Genomic DNA, 26,627 nt, shown 5'->3' on the forward strand with positions numbered 1-26,627 from the left:
TAAAGTCCACTGTTTCATTGTCTTTCCCAAGGGACTGAATGCATTCTTGTAAAATATTAATCATGCATGCCTTGGGCACTGAGTCGGGAAGGCAAAGGGAAGAGAAGATAAGCCAAGAATACTAGAGTGTAGTGATCAGGACCAGGGCTTGTCTGACAATGCTATAGGAACAATAACTGTGGCCCAGAGACTCAGAGAAGTTCCAAGAACTCAACAGAGCCCCCTCCCGCCCATTAATGTCCCTGACCTTCAGTTGTGAAAAGGGAGGCATTGTTGCACAGGTTCCTAGGGCGCAGCACTGTGTCTAAATCTCAGCTCTGTCACCTCCATTCCTGTGATCTTGGACAAGCTTTCAACCTCCCTGGCATCACTTTTGTTACCTATAAAATTAAGGAAAGAATAATCCTACCTCTGAATGTAGTTGAGAGCACTTCTAGGAAACAGTCACATTTTTAGGTACTGAGAATACACAGTGCTGAACACACCACACAAGGTCACTCCTCTCAGGAAGCTTGCATTCTGGGATGGGAGAAAAAACAATAAAAAATTATATAAATAACATAATTTTATATGTATGGAAAAGGGCTGTGAAGAAACTTATAGGATGAGAAGATAAGAAACTGACTGAATGGGAAGATGACTTAGATACACTTGTCAGAGAAACCTGAACCTCAGAAGAAATGATACTTGAATAAGGAGAAGGAGCAAGATGTGTAAAATAACTGATCAGGAAGAATAAAAGTTTTAAAACAGAAACAAGCTCATAATGTATGAAGAACATAAAGAAGCCCAATGTGGCTGGAGGACAGAGAGCAATGAGCAGTAAATGTAGATACCTATTAGACTAGTAAGTGAAGAAGCCAAGTAATGAACTCATGAATGGTGCTTGGGGTAGAGGATAGAACTGGAAATGTAAATTTGGGAAACATCTACTTAACACCCAGCACAATGTCTGAACATTATGATTATGAATAATCTCTCTATTCTCACTTTTTAAGTAACTGAATTGACACCTGCATTAGGGATACTGTCAGCAAAACAGAAGGAAGAGAGAAGACTGGTAGAAGTGGATTAGTTTAGGGAGAACGAATGTTTCACGTTGACTGCCAACTTCTACAAAATTCCGGGCATTCTGTGTTGAGCAGGATTCTGAGGCCAAGTATGAGCCTGGGTAACAACGTGTTCCAATATATGCAAGATATATAAATGGTAGCATATTTCCAAGGCTCTAGAATTCTAGAGCAAGGCTCTAGAATTAGCAGTGTTTGTTCACTATAAATTTCATTTAAATTTTTGGTACTTTTTTCTTATAATAATATAAATTAGATACCATTACTATTCCTATTACGTAATTAAGAAACCTGAGGCTGAGAGGGAATAATTTATTTGCCCAAAGTGACCAGCCTTCAAATAATTAAAACTAAGAACCAAATCTGGGCATCTCTAACTCCTGAGACCATGCTCCTACCCACTGTAATATATTCATGTAAATTTGCTAAATAAGTCCTTATATGTATTCCCCTAACTGCACTTTAAGGGTCTTTCCAGCTGAGCTTAGCACATCTGGCTCTAGGATGGAATGTCTTGTTCAATCATCTCTCTAATTCTGGCATGTTCGCTGGTTTCTAAATTAACATGTTGCTTTCTTAAGGAAGCATCTTGGCACAATTCTTTTTCTGTGCTGATGTTAGTGGAAAACATCCTAGTTGTTAAAATATCAAATCCTATTTGATTATTAGGTAATTTTGTAAGCAAAATGACTTAATTTTAGCAACTGTCAGAGTTCCAAGTTATTTTAGCCATCACCTACCTATTCTTCAGCTGATGGCTTCCCATCTAGCTGCATTGGCAAGCCCACAGATACCCTGTATCAATGAAGTTACTGCTATTGTTATTGTTACCCCATCCTGACACACAAAAGCAGATTCATATACTTTGACTAAAGAAAAGAAATTTTTAGGAATTTAATGTCCTAAGGAATAGTAATTTTAATTTCAAGGATTCTAGGGCACTGAGAAATAAAAACTCTTGTGTAGGTTACAGACTAACCACACCATAGGCAGAAAAGCTAAATATATTTAATCTTGAATTGCCTTGTCCTTTCTTCCCTCCACCATGCTTTCCTTTGCACTTATTTTCTGTGAGAGGGCTTCATAACAGGAAAAAAGTATGCCACATACTACATTGATCTAATTCCAGCAAACTACCCAGAGTTTGAATTTTTATTAGCAAGAGCCATAGGCAAAAGCAATAATGCACGATACCTAGCAGAGTGGTTAGTTTTATTCATGAATGCATGCTGGGTTAAGGAAAAAAAAAAAAAAAAGAAGAAGAAGAAAAGCCAACTTCAAAGCACTACTGAAAGATGATTAACTCTCTAGCCACAAATGAGAATCACAAGCTACTTTGATGTGTGAGAATTTTTAGTGCCTAAATTTAAAAAAAAGGACATCTACAAGTTTAACCATTTGAAAAAATCCAATGATATACTTCTTTTGCATTTTGAAAACCAGTAATTACCTGAGGGAATAAACAAGATTAGAACTCAGCCTCAGAAATTAAGCCTTAAATGCGTTAACACACAAACAATATTCCTCCTTCATCATACAGTTCAGGGGCAAAATGCCAGCTCTAATATGCTCAGTACAGGAAACAGAACTATTTACATTGGCATTTTCTGATTCACCACCCCACAAGGTACTCTGGGCATTAATCAAGCTACATATGCAACTTCATCTCAAAAATCCAACAAAGTTGAAATCAGGAGTGTTACTCACATGTACAAGCCATGTGGGAAATCCTTGTAAAGACTATGGTTGTATGAAAATTTGTGCCAACATTAACTTCAAACTAACATTGACAATGATCTATAATTGCTAATCCTGGAACCCTGAGCAATCTCTATCATTTATAGAGTATATATCATGGTCTGTTTTCACACAAAAATTGAGAATTATTATTTAGTATGTATAATTCTCAAAGGCTGTGTGAAATAGGCCATGGAATATCCTGTATAAATTTCAAGAGAAAATGGAAATCACTAAAAAGAGAAGTGAATGGATTAAAATGTGGGATTTTTCTTAACAATGGTTCAAAGATATGGGAAAGATGTAAGGCTGATACCATGAATTTTAAATGGTTTTTAACATGTAAACATATTAGATCTGATATTATTTATTAAGATACTTATATTTACTAATCTGAACAAGTTTAAATATTGTTAAAAATTAAATGCTGTAACATTACATTTTCTATTTCCTATCAAATTGACACATCTCTATCAATAACTACTTGGAAAAATATGCAAGACAATCTCAAAAAAAAATCACTGTGCACATTATGCAAGATGAAAATGCAGCTTTTAAAAAATACTCTGTCTGACATTCAGTTCTGTATGCTGCTACAGCAGGTCAAAAGCCATTAGCCACCTGCTGGAAACACATACTAGGAAATAAAATGCCCTTCAAAATTATTTTGCATACAATATTCTCAATGTAAAATGGGTGAAGTTATATTCTAAATGTTTTAACATGTGATGCCTTGAAAGGAAATACACTCACCATGCCAGAAGTTAATTTCAAAATAAGATTTAATAAGGGTCATATAATTTGGAGTATTCACATTAGATAAAGAAAGTACCACGTCTACTATGAGAGAAATGAATACATAAATGAAAACATATAATAACCAAGCAGCTCAACACAATGGCTACCACTGTCTCTTTTTCCAATAAAGTGACAGACTTAATTTGATTCCTGGGATTCTTAGGACATTCTCTCTCACCCTTCAGTAGTCTTCTGGGGACTGACCCAACAGTCCTTTTTTATCAATAAGACATTCTACAAGTCATTCAGAAAAAGGAAGCAAAACACCAGCCTCTGTGCCATTGCACATAAAGAATTCACAACCCTGTCTTGTTTAACATTTTGAAACTTGGCAATGAAGTATATAGCTCAATATCATTAATATATTAATAGGTTCTATTTGCAATTATTAGATGACTGGTCATGTGGCACTTTGTATAGCCAGGTACTAAGCTCAGTACATGACATAATCTTAATGCATTTAATCCCCACAACAACTTGATGATATAGGTATTATCCTATCAGTATTTCACAAATAAGGAAATTAAGGCACAAAGAGGTTGAGGAATTTGCTCACAGTGATACAGACAGCAGATGGCTACATTTCAAGGAGGGAAACTTACAGTTTATAAAATGTGAAGTCCTGATGTGATGGGCAACCACAGGAAAGAAAACAAAAGAGGCCTAAGTCAAGGACAGCCAAAAGAAAGGATGGAAGAGAAACAAAGGCTTTTTCTTTTTCTCTATTTTCTGTTTCTATTTATTTCTGTTTACTATCTTCTCTAATCTTACTGATGGTGGTGTGCTTAATAAACAAAATAAAGAGGTAAGAGAATTGTAATCTGGTTTGCAAAGGCAAAGATGACTTCTACTTAAACACTAGGAAGATCACGTTTTCTTGTCTTACTTAAAAGATGGATTTCTGTTTTGTGGACTGCAAATACCCAATCTCACTGCTCAAACCCTGAGATTACCTCCAATGGATAAATACACATTTTGGTATCATGTCAGATTCGCAAACTGTAGAGGCAGAAATGGGTTTCTGAGAGCCCTATGTTATTCACCTATTCCTAAGATAGGTTCCTAAGATAGGAGCGCCTGTCTGGCTCAGTTGGTTAAGCATCCAACTTCGGCTCAGGTCATGATCTCATGGTTTGTGGGTTCAGGCCCCACATCGGTCTCTGTGCTGACAGCTCAGAGCCGGGAGCCTGCTTCGGATTCTGTGTGTGTGTGTTTCTCTCTGCCCCTCCCCCACTCATGCTCTGTTTCTCTCTGTCTCTCAAAACTGAATAAATGTTAAAAATAAAATAAATAAATAAACCTGGTTTCTAAGATGGATCAAGGGCAACTCTTGGAGACTGACTTCAAAAAGGGTCAGTGGAGTTCCCAGGCTGTTAGCTCTAGAGAGGTCTCAGCTTCCCTGGTGTTACCCTCACTGACTTGAGCCATGCTAAATTTGTTTGTAAGAAATCTTAAACTGGCTCTCCAATATAAGTGCCCAGTGATCTTTCCAGGGCCCTAATCCAAAACCTATCATCGGATCATGAGAGGTTTTGTTGGTGCAACTGGGTATTTGAATTTTCTTTGATTATTCAACAAATAAAACAACAACAAAAACATTTCCCCTTAAAACACAACATTGGAAGCCTGTAAATCTTCAAACACAAATTAAACAAAATACCTCGTTGTTAATAAAACATGGAATCATACAAAATGCATCTGTCAAAATGAAGATTCTAAAATATTTCAGTAAAAAATTCACTAAATCTCAGATAATAAGGTTGGAAAAGATTCCTTTTTCCACACCCCAAACAAAGGAAACTGAATCCCTGCCTTGACTGGAGACTGTTGCTATTTGTTTTATGGATAAAAGCCAAATTATGCATATTTTTGTGACTTCAGTCAAGATTCAAGGTCAGTCACCAGATTTTCTCCCACACCAACAATACAGCAGCAGCATGAATTCAGATGTTCCTCATTCATTTCACCGTGAGTCTTTAAATTTGTTTTCCCTGTCAGAGTAGCTAAGATTTCTTCCTTTGTCAAAAGGGTAGCCATTAAGAAAATCACTTAGCTAATAAACAAGGAAATTAGCTAGCAAGCCTGATACAAAGCAGATAGTCCCAACACAAACAGCAATCTACACACAAATTAAGGTTGTAAAGAGTTGCTCTGATAAGCACTTTTAAACTTAGTGGCACTCAAACAACTGAGCATCTCTAGTATTAGGGGTCAAGCAGCAGTCTTAAACTTTTCTTCTTGTCTCACTTGGTGGCCACAAAGATCTCAATAATAAGTACAGAGTTTTACCTAAGGGTGTGCTGAGAAAGATACAGCAGTAAGCAAACAGAATAATTATGAGGGCAACATAACCCATCTTCCTTTCCAACCATTTTTCTATTCTTTTATTTGTCGCTGCTTAGAGGAACCAGCTAACATATATTTAATTTTGTGAAAAGTCACATAACCTAAGTAAGTAACAGTGGAAATAAAATCATCACTCTCATGAAACATGGTGTCAGATTTTGAAGTGCGTGGTTATCAAGCAAAACATCAACATCAGAATTTACATAGTTACATTTTACATGTCCAATTGATATACATTTTTAAAGCTGATAATCTTTAATTCATACACACAACAATTTTTTCGTGGGGAACAGCATAACTAAATACTTGTAAATTTCACTAAATTTCACATTTAATCAAATGGCTTCAGTTTTCTACAAAAGTTAAATTTTTAGTAAAAGTCTACATTAGAAATACTACAGATTAAGAAGAATCTGCTATTATAATCATACTAATATCTTCTGTCTAATTTTAAGGACAGAAAAATCTCCCTCATCTAATCACTTCTAATAAAATGCTTGAAATGCTTTGTTCAATCCTAGATTTAATAATTCCTACCTTTAGTTGGTTGAAAATGTATCTAAATCAGTAAGAACCTACTTCTGCCAATTCATTCCAGGAAAATATTCATTTCCACCTGCCAAATCACACCTCTGCTCCAGGCTGGGTCATTCTTGGACTTTATTAAGATGAATGTTCTGCCTCTATTCCCATCTTTGTGAGACCTGGTGATCACAGCCAGTCCTGTATGACCCTCAATATACCAGAAATAGAAGATAACCGGTAACAAAACATGTTTAAATGATCATTTAAATTAGCCCTATAAAATAGAAAGTATGAGTCTCAAGAAGTAACTGGCCAAGGATAAATAAACCATTTTAAGTACATTATGAACTCAAAAGTATTAGATAAGTAATAAATTTTATTTAAAATTCCTCAATAAAGAGATCTGTGAATGAATGCATATACTTAACAAAATTAAAAAAAATCTTTTAATGTTTATTTTTGAGAGATAGGGAAGGAGCACACACGCGAGTGGGGGAGGGGCAGATAGAGAAGGAGACACAGAATCCAAAGCAGGCTCCAGGCTCTGAGCTGTCAGCACAGAACTTGATGCGGGGCTTGAACCCATGAACGGTGAGATCATGACCTGAGCCAAAGTCGGAGGCTTAACCAACTGAGCCACCCAGGTGCCCCAACAAATTTTTTTAAATGTTTTTAATGTTTACTTATTTTTTTGAGAGAGATAGAGTGTGAGCGGGAAAGGGGCAGAAAGAGAGGGATACACAGAATCCGAAGCAGGCTGACAGCACAGAGCCCAATGCGGGGCTTGAACTCTTGTACCCACGAAATCATGATCTGAGCTAAAGTCGAATGCTCAACCAAATGACCCACCCAGGCGTGCCTGTTTAACAAATTTTTAAAAAGAGAGCAATGTGCCTTTCATTTATTAAACCAGAAACTCTCAGGTAAATATAACACAATATATTCAATATGTTTCACATATTGTTGAATTTAAGTGTAAAAAAATTTAAGCTTTAAATTCTTAATGTAAAAATAATCTATTCTGGGGTGCCTGTGGCTCAGTCACTGAAGCCTCCAACTCTTGATTTTGGCTCAGGTAATAATGTCGTGGTATGTGGGTTGGAGCCCCACATAGGGCTCTGTGCTAACAGTGAGGGCTTGCTTAAGATTCTCTCTCTCCTTCTCTTTCTCTCTCAAAATAAATAAACATTTTTTACAGTGTTGCTATAATTACTTAACACATTTAATATTTTCAAAATGCTTCAAAATCTTTTACTAGTTCAGTTTTTAAATAAGACATTACTATATCTGTGATTTTTGAGCTTTAAAATAAAACCAGTACTTACAGCACTTAGTTTACTTAAATATACTATACATATAATACGCTTCAAATACCGCACTGAACCAGTAACTGTTCTAAACATTCTGTAATAGTTTCAAATTTTGACAAATTCCCATGTACAAAAGCTTTTAATTTAAACATTAGAAATGAAAAAGCCTAGGTACTTCAGACATAACTCAATGTATATGGATAGTCAAATATATATCTAGGTGTTTCTTCTAAGAATTTTAAAAGCAAAGAATCAGGTGTTCTACAAAAATTCACAAATTCATACAAGTTATCTTACACAATTTGTAAAGGAAAAAGTAGGTTTAAGACATTTTGGTATAGAACGAAAAGAATGTATTCCGTTCCTATGACGACCAAGACTCCTAACCAACCATGATGACAAAGGGCAGATGTTTTAGAGAGAAAAAAAAATTTCTATATACTTGATTAACATCAGAGTCTACTTCGCAGCACTATTAACTTACTTGCTACCTGAGACTTTGTTACTTTTTTTCTCTAAGATGGCTACAGACAGCACATTTCTTGTTCATAGTCAAACTGAAACTACCATAAGCCTCAAAGACTGTCAAGCTGTATTCTGATTTGCAAGAAGTTTAAACCAATGGTAATTTGAATTGCAAATTCTTCACTTGACAAAATTACAATTTATAGGGCTCCTTTAAACAGCAAGTACCTCTAATATATTTAGAAGGGATTTCAAATTACAAAAACTCAATTTGCTATCAGATTATGTTAGTACACTGCCCCCATTCCAACTCTTCATAATGCCAGTTAGTGGCAAATAGGTGCTCCTGTATCATGTTTTTGAAAGCTGAAGAGAGTGCACATCAAGGGCCCCTAACACAACCTAAGAGACCTTAACAGTCAATTGCTTGGTAAACAGATAAAGAACAGGCCTTCTGTAATTGCCAAGTGCTTTTTATGCAAATACATTCATTTCCTGGAACCTGGTAACTGTTTGTTTTGAAAGTAACCTTAAAGTCTTTTCACATGCACTTTATCACTATTGGATTGGAGAGCAATTTATGACCATAAAGATTTAATTTACCTTTAATATATTTCTCAACATTATGATTTTGGCATTACTTTCATCACCCCATTCCCTCTGATATATATACAAACCCACATATATGTATACACATCAGTGTTACTTTCACATATCTGAAGTGAATTTCCTAAATTGCATATGTACCATGTTTAAATATAAATTATAACCTGCAAACAATAAATGGCTCTAATCTCCTTCTTGGAAAAAGTGTTAGTTACTTAAACACTCTGCTGTAAGAAACACAATTCTACACAATAATGAAATTATTATCTTCCTTATTAGCATGGGTACACCTTCTCTCCACGTTTGCATATTACCCAGCAAAAATGCCAACTGCTGTTGTGTTTCAGCAATACTTGGTGTAATGGAACATATCCAAATGGAAATGTTCGCTCTACCTACACTTTCCTTCAATAAACTACTAACACCTAGATAAAACCCCTTATCAGAGACAAATCCCTTTAGAAACAAAGGATCTAAAGTTACCTAGTTATTGTTTTAAGACTGAATGCTTTAGGGCTAATTGACAGGGTAAATGTTTCTCATCTGGGGTTGAAGAAAGGAAACTATCTTGCCTTCAGAGACAAAACTGAAATAAAGTTAAGTAATCTATCTAAAAGAATTTTTTTGGTTTTTTTTTTATTTATTTTAATTTTTTTTTTTTTTTTTTTACCTTGGTAACACTTGGCAAAATGTTGAAAATAGAAAAATCCACTGGAGAAAAAGTATTTGCAAAAAAAAAAAAAAATAACATAAAACGGGTAATATCTTTAATGTGTGTGGGACCCAAGGAACTTAACAAAAATCCCCTACCCCTGGACAAGCAAAGCAAGACTAACTCCATTTTGTGCTACACCCACCATCTCATTATACCCCCCACATGACCTACTTATTGCTTAAGACACTCCCCCACCCTAGTCAAGCCGCTGAGCACACCCTTACTAGAAACCGGCTCATATAGGAATGCAGAACCCCTAACCGCCAATTCTTAAACCCCGCCTTTTGCCCGCCAAACTTGGGTGCCAATTCTGACCAGAGTGATAGGCTAGTTCAAACAGTTACTATAGGGTAAATTGTAATTCAATTGGCCACCTGTGTGTGGACTGACATGACTATGCAAGTTTCTGTGTGTGTTACAATCTCATTGGCCACTGGCCCCTATAAAACTGCTACGCCTCTTAACCTAGGGGTCCAAGTCGCTGCTCCGCTGTGTCGGGTATACTTGGGCGCAAGCTCGAGCTTGCAAATAAACCCTCATGCGTTTGCAGTGGTATCTGCTCCTTGGTGGACTCTCGGATTAGAAATAGGGGGCATTACATGTGCATATAAATAAGTCTTACAAATAGAAAAGAGGAACACATAGGATTAACCCCGACATGGAGAAAAATAAATGCTCAACAATCATATAAAAATGCTCAAGTCACCGTTGAAAATTAAAATAAACGATCATAATTCTTCATTTCTCTAATTGGCAGTTAAAACACACACACACACACACACACACACACGCACGCACGCACGCACACTAATTCCAGAATGGGCAGTTGTTGCTCTCATATAGAACGTCACAGAAGTATAAACCAGAAGAATCTTTCTGAAGGACAATTTGGCATATATGGATCAAACACCTTTTAAAATGTTCATATTCCTTTACTTAACTCTACTTCTAGGAATTTATTTTAAGAAAAAAAATAGAGGGGTGCCTGGGTGGCGCAGTCGGTTAAGCATCCAACTCTTGATCTCAGCTCAGGTCATGAGAGCCTGCTTGGGATTCTGTCTCCCCTCTCTCTGCCCCTCCCCTGCCTGTGTTCTCTTTCTCAAAATAAATAAATAAACTTAAAAACAATTTTTTTTACAGAAAATAAATAGAAATAGGCAAAAGATTAATCTAAGTATTTCCAGCATACTGCCATTTATAATAACAAAAACAGAATAATATTCTAAAATCCCAGTAATAGAGAATTGGTATAGGCATAAAATAAAGGGCAATGCAGCTACTTAGAAAGCAGCTGTAAAAGAATATTTAGTGACACGAGAAAATGTTTACTATTTAACACTCAGTGAAAAAAAAATTGCAGGTTATAAAATACAGTAACCATTACAATCCTAATTTTATGTCTTCCAGTTTTGTATCTCTGTTCCTGTGTGTGCATACATGTGGGGCAGAACAGGAAAACTGCAGGCATGCAAACAAATGATATCAGTGCTTATCTTTGAGTGGTAAAATATGAGTAATTTAAAAAATAGCATTACCTTTGTGTTTTTTGTTTTTGTTTTTGTTTTTTGCATTTGCATTTGCCAATGTTGCCTAATGAATGAATATAATTCAAGAAGTAATGGGCCGGGGTGGGAGAAGGGGGAGACAACATAATTACTCAGAAAAACAAAACTGTAAGTTCCTATGTAGGAGATAGTTTCTGATAACTAGAATCATACTGCTCAGAATAATGAAAATAATGTTCCTATAAAAGACTAAAATCAACTCTTTGCCAACAAAAAATACACAGTGGCATCACTCTCAACCTGGCAAAACCAGCCATATGAAGCAGTGTTACATAACCTAATACCATACTATTTAGATAGGTTTTCTGCATCGCCACTTAGATTTCTTCCCAGGAAAATAGTCAAATCACCCTCATAAGAACCACAGGCTTACATGAAGCTGCGGTCATGGTAAAAGAAGCACCGAGATGGCCACGAGACCCACAGTGATCTCTGTCCATCTATAAAATGAAGATAATAGCACTATCGACCCTACAGCCAATCTTTCAGGCGACGAACTGTCCATTTCTCAAGATAATACTAATACTGTTTTAAATACCAACGACAAAAAGTCTTGGCCTATTTTATAATAACTAAGAAATACCAGTTCCCATAATCTAATATATTGTATACTGCAGTTTTATTGTCTATATTTTAAAGGTTATATTTTCTATCTGTTCACTGAGCTTTTAAGTAGGCTTAACGAGTTACAGTTAAGCTGATTATTTTGCACATGAAGATATGACTATAATTTCCTGAATAAACAAAGAGCAATCAACAAATATTTACTGAGCATCTTCCATGTTCTATGAATTATGTCAAGTACTGAAAGAAAATATTTTTAATTATTTAGGCAAATCACTCCCTAGATCATATACAAGACAAGGAATTTATTTCCTCCAATTCAGTCTAACGATGACTACTGAATATTTATGAATATGAATAATTAGCTAACCCTTCTATATGTCTTATTAGTTTGTTCTCTAACTGGAACCATTTTATTACTTTATGATACCATTGTAGTAAGTTTTGTTTTTGTTATTAAAGTAGAATATACATAGCATAAAATTTACCTTTTCACCATTTTTAGACTTCACATTAAGTCCCATTCAAATTATTGTGCAACCATCACCACGGTCCATCTCCAAAACTTTAGCATCTTTTCCAAACCAAAATTCTGTGTCCATTCAACAATTACTCCCCATTCTCTGCCCGCCTCCTACCCAACCCTTGGCAGCGACCATTCTATTTTCTATTTCTATGAATCTGAACACTCTTAAGTTCCTCATGCAAGTGGAATCATACAGTATTTTTCCTTTTATGTCTGGCTTATTTCAGTTAGCACACTGTCTTCAAGGTTAATCCATGTTGTAGCAGGTGTCAGATTTTAATTTCTTTTTTAACACTAATATGCACTGCATGTATATCCCACTTTATCCATTCATCCATTGATGGGCATTTGGGTTATGTCCACCTTGCGGGTATTATGAATAATGCTGTTATGCACGCTGATGTACAAATATCTGTTCAAGTTCCTGATTTCAAATCTTTTGGGAATAAACACAAAAGAGAACTGCTAGGTAAGTTCTGCTTTTAAGAATTCCAACTTTCAATAAACATATCTTTTGATATTTTAAAAATCAGTATCAAATTCAGTCTCTAGACTGAATTTTTAACAGCAAAATAGCTATTTTACTCTCTTTCAGGGTATGCCTTAAAAACCCAAGTTAAAAATAAAAGAATTTTTCATACTTAAGACTTAATGGTAAACCTCCTGCTAATAACAACATTAGCCAACTTTTCCCTAGCAAAGTGCATCGCTCTTTGGTACTGTCATCCATAAATACTCTTCCTGTTTCCCCACACTTTGTATTCTCTGCTTTTCAGTGTGAATCATCAGGGCACTTAAACCACCAAGCCATTCTGTTTTTGTAGCTGATACGTTCCCCTCCAACTATTAACATATTCTTACCTCCCGCTTCCAAGTAACACATACATATTTTGAAAATGCCCACCACAATGCTCACAATTCTGCTGTTAAACTAATAGTTACTTAATAGGAAGAACTTCAACCAAATAGAGTAAGAACAAGGTAGTATGTTTCAGATCAAATCATGACCCTCTCTCTCAACACAATATGTAATTTCATACCACCATAAAAGCCAGATCTAATATACCTGGCCCAGAATACAAATATTACTATCTGTTATTCAGTGGTACTACAAAAGGATTCCACTATATAAAAAAATTAATATGTGAGGATTATACTCACATTAATATGTGAGTAGTTTTTAAAACTATGTAAATATACTAAAGGCATTTCATCACTATAGTGAGTGGAAATATACTCTAGAGATACAAAGCCAATTTGAATTCCTAACTGTGAATTACTGACCACTTGAGAAGAGAAATGTAGTTTCTATCAAAAAGAAATAGAGTTATTATGCCTTGCATACAATCCATAATTTTAAGATACCAGTGGCATGATGAAGTTATTAAAGTCTTTCTGACAAGGTAAAGACCATCATAACTCACTGCCACCTTCATCAAAGCTGGTGAATTATGGATTTTATGAAGGGTAATTACCCTTCAAGTAAAGTATGTGGGCAGTTACTTATTATAAATTTTTATCTTTAATACATAAATTGTCACACATTGTTAACAAACAATTTGAAGCAAGCTGAATTATGTGATTAAGTTATAATGGAAAATTACTTCATATCTGTCCATTTCTCCTCCAAGACATCAAATATACAATTTATGTTACTAGGGTCCAGTGATTGATACTGAAGTCAGTTAGAGCTGTGGAAATACAAATTAATTGAAATAGGACAAGACTTCCCTCAACTACTTTAACAGCGAGGAAGAACAATAAGTTTTCAACGACGTGATACAATTTTAGCTCTTAAATCAAAAAGTAAAGTGAAGATAGAATGATAGAGTTAGGATGCCACCATTTTTTTTTTTTTTTTTTTAGCGTTTATTTATTTTTGAGACAGAGAGAGACAAAGCATGAACGGGGGAGCATCAGAGAGAGGGAGACACAGAATCTGAAACAGGCTCCAGGCTCTGAGCTGTCAGCACAGAGCCCGACACGGGGCTCGAACTCACGGACCGCGAGATCATGACCTGGGCCAAAGTCGGCCGCTCAACCGACTGAGCCACCCAGGCGCCCCAGGATGCCACCATTTTGCAATATTAAATGAATAAACCAAATAGAAAAAAAATTAAAGAATCTATTTTGCCAAATCCATCAACACTGATACTAACAACTTTGAAATATCTATAATATATGCATCACTTAATAAATCCCAAAAATGTACTCACTATACATGCTAAATCCTAACATAGAGAACTTCAATTCCTTAGATGGGAGGCAATTGATCAATACTGGAAATAACCAGTATTTCCTGAGAATATCGAACATTAGTTTTTTTGTAAAGCCCTATCTGTTTTGCCAAAGAATCCACACCTCTACTTGCCCCCCATGAGTATCGTTAATTTGGATTTCCTTGGTGAGAGTTGCACAATAGTTTTCTTCTGGAAGTAAAGGTGACTGCGGTAAATGAAGTTTGAGTTTAGGCACTTAAACCATAACGTGGCATATTTTCCATACCTTTTACTGAGTCCAACCATGGGCCATTCCCAGAACACAAGAATTCCAAGTAGCACAGGATCGTGAAAGCTATATTTAGAACCTGGCTGGGCATATCCCCAAGTTGCAAGAGTCCTATGGGTCTGATAGGGCCTGGACATACAAATACCCAGGACTACATCTATTCTTCTGCCAGCTCCCCACCTCAACTGAAATGGGTTGGAAAATGTGGATTGTAAAACCATTTTTGAAGAGGATAAGCAAAATGTTAAAGATGGAGCATTTCTCCCTGGCCTTTACATCTGCATAATGATTTCTAAACTAAGGGAAGATTTAAAGTGAAAGTCATGCCATTATAATTCAAGAATGGTGATGAACAGTTTTAATTTACAAAACTCAGATAGAAGAATAAGATGATTTTCTGCTTCCAGAGGTGCTACCTTCTTCTCACTGCGTTGTAAGGGTCAAATGTTACAGCTGGGAATTATCATTTTTATACCTAATTATAAACACACTTTGCTTGGTAGCTTTCTTCCACATAACTTTTGATATAGAAATTGTTATGATATATTCTTGACCTTTATACTTTGCATCAAAAGAGTAGTAATTTACTTATTCCTGTTCAGAGTAAATTATTGATTTGCTACTGACTACTCAGAATGAAGATTAATGGAATAGATTTAAAGTTGTAAAGAATTTGGAGCCTAGCTCCTCCTGACCGTCAACTTTTAGCTAATAAACTGGAATGTGTCAAAACTGAAAGGCAAGGTTTAGTTTTCATATATATATAAATTGTACTACATTTTTGGTATTTTCTACTTTTTCTCCATGAACGTTTCAGAATACAATTCCTAGAAATCTGCTGGTTTGTAATCTTCCCTTCAATGTCCGGAAGTTCATAAAAATGACAGAAATAACAGAAGACTCAGAAACTGTTAACAGCAGCAATTTAGAAAGTAAGACCAAGTAGAAAGAGGGAAAATTTGTTTTCAGTATTAGGAAGAGCTTAAATTTAATTATGGCTAACTAAATGCGAGGCACTTTCCAAAATACTTTTAGAAATGAACTCATCAATGCTTATAAAACCCTGTAAAATGGATAATACCAACCAACTAAGCCACTTTGCAAACAAGGAAGCGAAAGCACAGAGTGTAAGTACTATGTCCAAAGTCACTACTCCTGTAAGTGGGTGTAACTCAGTCTAGCTCCAGAACCTGTAGGGTTTTTTTTGTTTTTTGTTTTTTTTTAACGTTTTATTTATTTTTGAGACAGACAGAGACAGAGCATGAACGGGGGAGGGGCAGAGAGAGAGGGAGACACAGAATCGGAAGCAGGCTCCAGGCTCCGAGCCATCAGGCTAGAGCCCGAAGCGGGGCTTGAACTCACGGACCGCGAGATCATGACCTGAGCTGAAGTCGGACGCTTAACCGACTGAGCCACCCAGGTGCCCCCAGAACCTGTAGTTGTAATCATGACACAAACCACCTCCTTTAATTAAAAGCTGCAACAAGATTTTTTTCTTTTTCCTATCTCAGTTCTTTCTCTGAAATGAATATCTTTTGTGTATGTTTGACCCAAGAATGGAATAATGTAAGTTTACAAAAAGTAACTTTTGTTTTACTATAATTTTGCTAACATATTCTACAGATTTTATTACTAAAAATAACTCCATATAAATGATCCAAATAAGAGAGTTTACAGATGTGTTTAAAGTTCAGCATCTTTGGTTCAATCTGATATGAAATGGACATGTTTAGTACATATATAAAATTTAGTACATATATAACCATTTAAATGAGTGATTTTAAAAATGTAAATACCATAGTGAGAACTCACAATTACCCCCTAATCCCCATTTGCTTTCAAAGTTCTGGAGCCAAATTTTAGGCAAGAAACCTCTTGGATGGTTAAGGTCACTTCATATTCAACAGGTTTATCTCTTCCCCCAAGCTTACACTTCCCAAACACATTTCTACCTTGTTTAATCACATCATCTAATCAACCAAAAAAGAAACTTCATATTTTTTTCAGCCCGTGCTCTCTTTCAATACCTTCAATGCAATCATTCATCACAATATTCTGCCAATTGTATCTCTGGCACATCTCCCGAATCTGTCACCTGCCTTCATTCCTGTATTCACTGCTCCAGTTCTGAGCCCCATTTTCTTACCCCAGGAACCTGTAATGGTAACAGCTTCTAACAGACTGCTTTATCCTCTGGTTTATTCTTTAATCAGTCCTTCATAAATCTCTATCAGAGTTCTCTTCTAACGTAAAAAGAAAATTAAAAGCTTTTAAGTTTCCAATCATTTAAAGCAGAATTTCCAGGGACACCTGGGTGGCACAGCTGAGCGTCTGACTTCAGCTCAGGTCATGATCTCACGGTTTGTGGGACCAAGCCCCACATCAGGTTCTGTGCTGACAGCTCAGAGGCTGGAGCCTACTTCGGATTCTGTCTCCCTCTCTCTTTGCCCCTCTCCCGCTTGCACTCTGTCTCACTCTGCCTCTCAAAAATAAGCATTTAAAAATTTTAAAAAAATAAAGCAGGATTTCCAAACTATAAAGTATATTACATTCACCAGAAAGGCTTGTTAAAACAGATTGCCATAAGACCCCGCTCCCTTTCCGATTTGACCGGACTAGGATGGGGCCCAAGAATCTGCATTTCCTACAAGTTCCTAGGTGGTTATAATGCTGCTGGGCCAGAGACCACACTTTAAAACTACGTGGGCAAGTTTCATAAAATGCCCTGCCATATACCCTCAACCAAATACATGCAGGATTTCATTGTGTGGAGTTTTTTTTAATCCTCCAGGTCATTCTGATTTGCACACTATTGTGAACTGTATTGTGTGCTTGAATTTAAATTCTTTTTTTAAATTTTAATGTTTGTTTTTGAGAGAGACAGAGTGCAAGCAGGGCAGGGGCAGAGCGAGAGGGAGACACACAATCCAAAACAGGCACCAGGCTCTGAGTTGTCAGCACAGAGCCCCACGCAGGGCTTGAACCCATGAATCAAACCATGTGACCAAGACTTGAGCTGAAGTCAGAAACTTAACCGACTGAACCACCCAGACATCCCTGTATTGCGTACTTGAAATTTGCTAAGAGGATAGATCTTAAGTGTTCTCACCACACACAAAAAAATGGTAACTATATGGCCTGATGGATATGTTAACTAGCTTGACTGTGGTGATCATTTCACAATGTATACCTATAGCAAAACATCAGGTTGTACATCTTACAAATATACAGATTGGGGGGGGGGGGGCGCTTGGGTGGCTCAGTGAGTTAAGTGGCTGACTTCAGCTCAGATCATGATCTCGCGGTCTGTGAGTTGGAGCTCCACGTTGGATTCTGTGCTGACAGCTCAGATCCTGGAGCCTGCTTCAGATTCTGTGTCTCCTTCTCTCTCTGCCCCTCCCCTCTTGCTCTCTCTCTCTCTCAAAAATGATAAACATTTAAAAAGATTTAAACATATACAGATTTTATTTGTCAATTATACCTCAATAACACTGAAAAAAAGACCCCAAAACCCACAAATGTAGCCAGGTGTCCCCTATTCTTATTTGCTCAATCTGGTAGCCCTACCCACATTTTCATTTCAAACCGGGCCCAACAAATTGTGTAACCCCTCCTGAGCATGACAGCAAATCTAAACATTAAGTTCATAAGGTAAATGAATGAACTGAGTAATATACAACACCAGCTGAGATCACACTGAATGAAAAACTTTCTTTTTATTTCAGCATCTTCCTTTCCTGCCTTCAAATCCCCCACAGAAACACACCCTGATGTACAACTTTCCTGCCAAGTTTCCATCTGCACGAAGGTGTAAAAGTGCGGCTGCCAACTAGGAAATAAAAACCTGGAAATGAAAGCCCTTTAGAGATTTAAACACTACCAACAGTATGGAGAGTATACGGAAAGAATGAAAATTTTAAGAAATACTTTTCACAAAAGCACAATTTCTTTTTAAAAAAAGGTAAATGGAGGGGCGCCTGAGTGGCTCAGTTGGTTGAGCGTCCGACTTCGGCTCAGGTCATGATCTCGCGGTCCGTGAGTTCGAGCCCCGCGTCGGGCTCTGTGCTGACAGCTCAGAGCCTGGAACCTGTTTCAGATTCCGTGTCTCCCTCTCTCTCTGACCCTCCCCCGTTCATACTCTGTCTCTCTCTCTGTCTCAAAAATAAATAAACGTTAAAAAAAAATTAAAAAAAAAAAAAAAGGTAAATGGAAAAAAGAAGCCAACATGTTGCCTATACCGGTATCACCAATAATATATAAAACCAGAGGGAAAGAGAGAAAGCACTGGGAATACAGAACTTAATTGATTCTGCCTTCTCTACTACCTGCACTTACAAAACTAATATTGACTTTGGAAATATTTCTAAACCCTGCAATGCTATTTTGATTTTTCAAATATTACCTTTGAAAAGGTTTGCATTCACTTCTCAATAAATACAGATGGTTTTCCATCAACTGTCTTACTTAAGGGTTGGATTTTTCTTTCTTTCTACTTATAGCTGTCAATCAAATATATATGAGTTTGAACTCATTTTGCAGTAAATGTTTTCAAAATCCTTTCTCCTTCCTCTGGGAGAATAACAAAGGGTAAAACAAAAAGGAAGATGACTTCATATAATCCTTTCATTTCAGATCCTGGTTCCTTCCTGCTATGAACTTCATGCCAGAATTCTGCTTTATTTGCTTCAGATATGGACAAGATGAAAGGAGCTCTTATACCCTATAAAGAGTGAGTTCACCTTCAGTGTAAATGTTGGAGAAGTGTGAAGAATGATTTCATCTTTGGAGAAAATAGAATGTGTCCCGAAAGTGTTCAGGTTTGAAATGCTCCAAACGTTTAACTCCTAAGAATACCAGTTTCACCAGCAGGATGTAACAGCTATCTGTCCTTCATGAGTTCAGTGCTTAAGGCTTGAAGCAAGTAGACTGGAGCAGGTAGCGAACAAGAGCGTGGGATCTGGCAGTCGACTGACTGGCCTTAGATCCCAGCTCTGCCACGTAGGAACCCCATGACCTTGGGCAGGCTTCTTGCGCTCTTGGCACCTCACCTACATAAGGGGGATGATAAAAGCAGTATCTACTTCATAGGGCTATTGTAAGAATTAAAAGATACAATTCTTGGAAAAAGGCCTAGTCCACAAAAGTTTCATGGAAGTGGTGTTATTAACATTAGTATTAAAAATATTTCTGTTTAATCTAGGAATATAAGTCCCTGTATCTGATAGTGAACCTTCTCACTTGTTTTTCCTGGCAAGCATGATGGACATCAAGGTTTTAAAGAAAAGTATTATTTTGTCTTTCATGTCGCATCAAGAGTCAGAGCTTGCAAAAAACCAGAACTATTTTTACAAATATAGCCTGGTTGGGAGACACTGTAATGTACAAAGAGCATCAGGGAGACACCCATGAGATTTATTAAAGTACTGGTTCACACTGAAACTATGACCGCACTTTAGCTTTTAGTCCTTTTCTCATCTGTAAAATGAGAAAGTACCCATAGAATTTCTAATATTTCCTGCAGAACTGAAATTCTGATTTTGTAACCTTTAACATCAATGTCAAACTTGTCAGAAAGGAATTCCATGAACTCCTACCTATCAGAGGGTCTTCTTAGGGTAGTTTTTCTTGAAATTCTCATTTTTCTCATACTAAGAAATTTATCATCCTACACTGTACATACTTCCTACCCCTCCAAAGCCAGGCTATAAAATAATCCCACTGTTGAATAACTAGAAAATCAAGAATGAGAAATTGGTAAAAGCCTCCATTAGTGCTGAGCCTGACAGAAAAATTAATACTAACTATTAGTGTGGTATGCAATGTTTTTTATCCATATAAACAAATATTACATAATTCTAATGACAGATTTGGGGAGCTGGTAGAGACCTCAGAGTAATGCATCTCAACCTGGAGTAGTTTCACCCCCCAAGAGACATTTGGCAATGTCTGAAGTCATTTTTGTTTATCACAACTAAGGGAGAGCACTGGCATCGAGTGGGTAGAAGCCAGGGATTGCTGCTAAACATCTTCCAACACAAGGACAGCTCCCCTAAATAAAGAATTCCCTGGCCTAAAATGTGAAAAGTGTTACTAAGGTTAAGAAACTGCACCCTAGGACAATGGTTTTCCATGGGGGCAGTACTGTCCCCTAGAAGGTGATGCACAAATCTGGCATCAGGGTTGGTGTGACAAAAGGGGGCTACAGGCATTAGGTGGCCAGGTCCAGGGATACATCATGCAATGTGCACTCTTAATAGAGTGCCATACCGTATGCTACTGAACTTTCAAATATCTCATGAACCACAATGGTGATCAACGTGTTTATGATTATCTAGGCCAGAGCCTAATTCCATCATACGTATGAACACAAAAAAATTTTTTGTATGGTTTAAAAACTTTTATGTTTAGAAATGAAACTACATAAATCAAGAGAAGGCAGCATTTTGTTTAATCTGGAACTCTGCCAAGAGTTGCTCATCATTCTGGAAAAATAACATCACCAACACCTTTTATAGTATCTGAGTGGGCAATATAACAAAAACATCAATCTATGTGTATAGCCATCACATACACTGTTATTCTACATATAGGCACAGCCTTCTGAATACTTCAATATGTCTTCCTGTGTAACTGTAACTAATTTACATATTAAAAGTATATTATTTCATTATAAATTACTTGATTTGTATTGTTATTTTATATTACAGGTAGGAATTTTATATACACATAAATATAAATAATATATATATTTTTATAAAATTATGCATGCAAGGAGGTTATATTATATAGGATTTCACTTCATGGTAGCAAAGAAGGTACTACAAAACATATGCTGTAAAAAAGAAGCATTGGATCTTACAGGGTTGAGAATCTTTGCTTTACAGAATACCTTATTCAACTCCTTCATTTTATGGAAGTCAAGTTGGATGCCTGGAGAGGAGCCCAGGTTCCTCATGGCAAGTCCAAGAGTTTTCCATGACAGGTAATTCTGGTCTTAGATTCACACTATCAAAAGATCTCTGAGTGGTAGGGACTGCCTGATTCAAATTCACACAAACTATTCCCTCCAAATATACAATATAAACCCATCTTGTACAGGATCCACATATAAAATATTACTATGGGAACCACGACAAGGATGAATTGTGAAAATTGTCAGTGCCAACCAATCAGAAAGCTCAGCTTCATTTATTTGGTTGTCCATGTGGTCTTCCATGTAAAAACAAAGTGAAGGGCGCCTGGGTGGCTCAGTCAGTTGAGTGTCTGAGTCTTGATTTTTGGCTCAGGTCATAATCCTAGGGTCATGGGATAGAACCCTGGGTCAGAATCTGTGCTGAGCATGGAACCTGCTTAAGATTCATTCTCTCTCTCTCTCTCTCTCTCTCTCTCTCTCTCTCTGCCCCTCTCACCACTTGTGCTCTCTCTCTAAAATAAAAATAAATAAATAAAATAAAAACAAAGTGAATGAAAATGGGAATGACTCATTTCAGACATTTGTCACTTGGCAGGATTAAATCACCACCGATCTAGAATTTCCTCTGGAACAAATGCCACAGACCAGGCTTTGGAAGCAAACAATAACAGTAATCTACTTGAGCAGTCCCCAAACTCATTTTATCCATCCGTATGAGGTCCACTTTTCATCTCACTCTGAATGCCAGAGAGACCAAATGCCTGTTTTGATTATTCTGACTCCTTAATATAATTTTTGGTAATGTTACAATCTCCTTCCTGGAACCTTAATTTTCCCTCATTTACTTGTGAGGCAAACATTAATTGAGTGCTTCTTGTTTAAAACACTGTACAGAATGCTCTAGGGAATTATAAAATAGGAGACAAACTGTCTGCCACTGACAATGTTACCACCTAAAACAGGAGACAGAGCAAATATAAACATATAAACACAAGCATAGGGCAAAATCAAGGAGACTGCAGAAGAACGATACACAAGTATTAAAAGGGAAGACAAATCAAATCTTAAAAAAAAAATGTGGGGAGCTGAGAAGCTAAAAGGCGGCCCTCCCAAGTCTCCTTCTTAATTTTCTGTTTTGTGGGTTTTCTCCCTTGAACTTTTTCGAACTAGTGGGGGCTCCAAGAGTTGATTCTGAATACTTCATTACATCTTCTCACTTAATTGTAACTAAGCATTTACATACTGAAATGTTATTGGATCATAAATATTATATATACTATAAAAGGGCATGATAATATATTAGGGCAATACAAATATATATAGCAGATATCCAGGCTGGTGCCATTCAAGTGTTAAGCCATAATTAATACAGTTCTGCCTGTAACAGAAATGACTACAGGTCTCTCAAGGGCAGGAAGAAATTTGGCAGATGACATTTCACTTACAACATCACAGGAGAAATAAACAGAACGAGCCCCTATTAATCTCTAATCTAGCAAAATAACTTTTCTCTCTCATGTTTATTTTCATCTTTAAAAATGGAGAATGATAGCTTCAATGACCTCTCTTTTGTAGGGGAAACAAGAGGTGTAACCCAATCTGCTACTGCTGAAAGAAAATAGATCTCCACATAGTTAACAGAGCCCTCAGCATGAAGAGCAACATCCTGTTTCTCACATATTCAAATATAAATCACTGACCTCTTAGCTAAAAGCCTGCTTCCCTAATGCACATTTTACCTATGGGTTCCTTCCGCAAAGAAAAAGCTTCATTTGGCTAATTTTTAAATTCTCTAGTAGAACAGATTTCTCACCCTTACTCAGACAAGTAGGTCACTATTTTCAGAAACCCTCACTTAAATACTTGATTTTTCCCTAACTAAAGTTTTATTCAACTAAAATTTATAGAACACTTCCTAGGTTCCAGGCACTATTCTAAAAAATGAGCCCAATGAAGCTTTGATTCTGATCAAGATAGACAGTAAGGGGAAAATATTTAAAGTAAATTATGTAATATGTTAGACAATAACAAGTTCTATGGGAGAAAAAGAGAGCAGGGCAAAAGGATAAAGAATTAGAGGTGCAGGGGTGCAAATTCACACAGCACAGTCAAGGTAGGTCTCAATGAGAAAGTAACTTGAACAGTCTAATTCACAGAAAATCTCCTTTCTAGATTTTAAGTCAACTCATATGTTGCCTCACTTTTTCCATTTTTGTATCCCTATTTTTGTTGCTACATGGTGATTGTGAAAAAGATCCATTTCAACTAAGATAAAGTTCCAGAAACTATAAAGAAAACTGCCCTACAATACAAACATTCTTCTCTCCCCACAAAAACTTTTCTGCATACCCACAAAAACAAGTAAGAAAATATGAGGGAGCAAAAGGGAGGCCTTACCCATTCACAAAGCAAAACAAAACAACCCTAAATATATAGGAATAACTCTAATAAAAAACGTGTGAGATACATAAAAATAAAATTTTTATGAGAGCAATAAATACAGTTATGCAACAATGGCAAATAAATATTGTTACCCTGTATGAGAAGAGTAAATACTATAAAAATGTTATTTCTTCCAAAATTAATTGGCAAATTTAATGCAATTCCACTAAAAAAAAAATCTCAAGGTAGAGCATAAATGAGCATAACAATGCTAACATCTCTGAACAGTGGTTGTTAAACATAGGCATATATCAGAATCCATCAGAGTTTTATCAGAATACACATGCCTGTGTCCCACCTTACACTTAGGAAATTACAACTTACAAATGTCACATATATTTGGTCAAAGCTTCCCAGATAATTTTTATGCATAACGTTGGTTAAGAATCAATGACTGGGAATAACAAATGATAGGGAATCTAATTGGAAAAAAAGGATCACTAAAAAGCATGACTTACCAGTCATATAACCTATCTTCAAACTACAAAAAATAAGATCAGTCTGGTACTTGTAGAATAGACAGATACATCTTCTCATGGAGAAGAATAAACCCATAAACTTCCCAGGAAGTCATGTTCTGTATTTACACATAAAAGAAAAACCACAGCTCAATGGAGAAGAAATACACTATGCTCTAAATCATTTTAAGCAACGTGGGGAAGGGATCAACTTAAAATTATACCTCACACTACACAGACCTACACAACACACACACACACACACACTCACTCACTCACTCACTCACCCAGGTAGATTAAAAAATTGAAGGGAATTTTATGGTTTGAAGTTTTACATTCAAACCTTTCACCTATTTTGAGTTAATTTGTGTGTAGGGTATAGGATAGTGGTCTAGTTTCATTCTTTTCATGTAGCTGTCCAGTTTTCCCAACACTTGACGAAGGGACTGTCCTTTCCCCATTGTGTGTTCTTGGCTCCTTTGTCATAAATTGTTAATACACGTGTGGGTTTATTTCTGGGATCTCAATTTTGTGTCATTGATTTATGTGTCTGTTTTCATGCCAATACCATGCTGTTTTGACTACTACAGCTTTGTAGTATAGTTTGAAATCAGGGAGCACGATATATCCAGTTTTGTTCTCTCTCAAGACTGCTTTGGCTATTTGGGATGATTTGTGGTTCTATGAAAATTTTAGAATTATTTGTTCCAGTTCTGTAAAAAAATGGCATTGGAATTTTGATAAGGGTTACATTTAATCTACAGATTGCTTTGGGTAGTATGGATATTTTAATAATATTGATTCTCTTCCAATCCATAAGCACAAAATATCTTTCCATTTGTGTCTTCCTCAATTTCTTTCATCACTGTCTTATAGTTTTCAGTGTACAAGTCTTTCACCTCGTTGGTTAAATTCATTCCTAGGTATTTTATTCTTTCTGATGTAAATGTACATGCATCAATTGTAAGTGTTCATTTCTCTTTCTGATAATTTGTTATTTGTGTATAGAAATGCCACATTTCTATACATCAATTTTATATCCTGCTACTTTAATGAATTCATTTATTAGTTCTAACAGCTTTATGACAGAGTCTTTTGGGTTTTGTATATACAGAAAATGTAGGTGGTAAGCTCCTGAACATTAGTCTTAGTGATGCTCTTGTACATCTGACTCCAAAGGCAAAGGAAACAAAAGCAAAAATAAACAAATGGGCTTACAGACCAAACTAACAAGGTTCTGCAGAGCAAATGAAACCATCATCAAAATGAAAAGGTAACCAACTGAATGGGAGATTTTTGCAAGTCGTATATCCAACAACAGATTAATATCTAAAATGTGTAAAGAACTCACACAACTCATCCTAAAAACCAAACCACCTGTTAGAAAATGCACAGAGGATATGAAAAGACATTTCCAAAGAAGACATCCAGATGGCCACCAACAGGCACATGAACAGTTGATCAACATGACTAATCATTATGGAAATGCGAGTCACAACCACAATGGATATCATCTCACACCAATTAGGATGGCTATTATCACCAACAAGTGTTGGTGAGGATGTAGAGAAAAGGGAATCCTTGTGCACTGTTGATGGGAATATAAATTGGTACAGTCACTGTGGAAATCGGTATCATGATTCATCAAAAAATTAATAATAGAACTTATATGATCCAGCTATTTCACTTCTGGATATTTAGCCAAAGAACACAAAAATACTGATTTGAAAAGATACATATACCCCTTTGTTCACTATAGTGTTATTTACAATAGCCAAGAAATGGAAACAATCTAAAAGTCCACAGACAGATAAATGGATAAAGAAGATGCAGTATTTATACACAATGGAATACCACTCAGTCATAACAAAAGAGTGAAATTTTGCCATTTGTGACAACATGGATGGACCTTGAAGGTATCATGCCCAGTAAAATAAGTCAAAGACAAGTATCATGTGATTTCACTAATATGTAGAATTTAAAAAACAAATGAACACACTAAAGAAAACATAAACAAAGTCACAGATACAATGAACAAATGTGTGGTTACCGGGGGGAAGGAGATGGCAAGGGGTGGGC

The 26,627-nt window shown here is 36.3% G+C and overlaps 1 protein-coding gene across 17 annotated transcripts in view; it reads right to left on the reverse strand.

Moving 5' to 3' along the window:
- Positions 1-26,627, reverse strand: part of PAM (peptidylglycine alpha-amidating monooxygenase) — a 286,781-nt gene that overhangs the window by 240,884 nt on the left and 19,270 nt on the right. For 16 of the 17 annotated variants that reach the window (XM_078447685.2, XM_078447682.2, XM_078447671.2 and 13 more), the window contains exon 2: positions 410-519. The exons of the other annotated variant lie outside the window; for it this stretch is intronic. The gene's annotated coding sequence lies outside the window, so the exon portion shown is untranslated. The remainder of the gene's footprint in view (positions 1-409; positions 520-26,627) is intronic. 17 annotated transcript variants of the gene reach the window in all.

This window comes from Panthera onca, chromosome A1, assembly GCF_046562875.1.
Source record: "Panthera onca isolate mPanOnc1 chromosome A1, mPanOnc1 haplotype 2, whole genome shotgun sequence".
NCBI lineage: Eukaryota > Metazoa > Chordata > Mammalia > Carnivora > Felidae > Panthera > Panthera onca.